Here is a 1,043-nt window from a genome sequence, read left to right on the forward strand (position 1 = left end):
AGAGAGAGAGAGGGGGAGAGAGACAGGGACAGGACAGGGGGAAGGGAGTCAGGCACACAGACTGAGGGGAGGGGGAGACAGACAGACAGACAGACTGAGGGGAGGGGGAGACAGACAGACCAGGGGGAGGCACTTGAGGGGAGAGGGGGAGGCACTTGAGGGGAGAGGGGGAGGGGGAGGCACTTGAGGGGAGACGTAGACAGACTGAGGGGAGGGGTGACACAGACTGAGGGAGGGGAGAGAGAGGTGGGGGAGGGAGAGAGGCCGGGAGGGGGGGGAGAGTGAAGTGGGGTACACGACAGACGAGGGGCGAAAGACTGAGGGGGTCACGTCAGACGCGCCAGGGGTGGGGGAGAGACGAGACGGGGGGGTGGGGGGTTAGACAGGCGAGAGAGAGCCACAGGGTTTTTTTTTTGGGGGGTGGTGGGGGGGGGGGGAGAGAGTGGGGAAAGGGAGAGGAAGCGGAGTGAGAGGCGCAGGGGGAGTGAGTTTGGAGCACAGGAGGGTGTCGTGGGAGAGAGCAAAGAGGTGGGGGGGGGGTTGAGCTCAGGGTGGGGAGGGATATATATAGAGAGAGAGAGAAAAGAAGGGGTTGGGGGGGGGGCGAGACGGGTAGATTAATAACGGCCCCTCGAGAGAGACTGAAAGAGAGGAAGGGGGGGCGGTGAAAGTTTTCTTGACACCAATATTAATTAATTTTAATTACTTTAATACAATTAATACCCTGAGAAAGGGCCTATTTGAGGGAGTGGGGGGGGGGCAGGTTATATATATACTTTTTTAAAAAATTCTCCATCTCGCTTCGCTGTACCTCTTTATTTTTCTCCTCCCAACGCCCTCCCCTAACTTTTTAACCCCCTTTAAAACAGCCCCATTGCGGTGTAAAATTTCCCCCTTTTTTTTTTGGTGAGAGGTGGGGGGAGGAAGGAAAGAAGGAAGAAAGTAAGAAAGAAAGAAAGAAGAGATTAAAAACAAAAGCCTTGGTGGGGGGGCGGGGGGGTAAGTGTGTGTTTTTTGGGGGGAAGAGAGGGAGAGAAGGTGAG

Source organism: Callorhinchus milii, unplaced genomic scaffold (genome assembly GCF_018977255.1).
Source record: "Callorhinchus milii isolate IMCB2004 unplaced genomic scaffold, IMCB_Cmil_1.0 Scaffold60, whole genome shotgun sequence".
NCBI classification, from domain to species: domain Eukaryota; kingdom Metazoa; phylum Chordata; class Chondrichthyes; order Chimaeriformes; family Callorhinchidae; genus Callorhinchus; species Callorhinchus milii.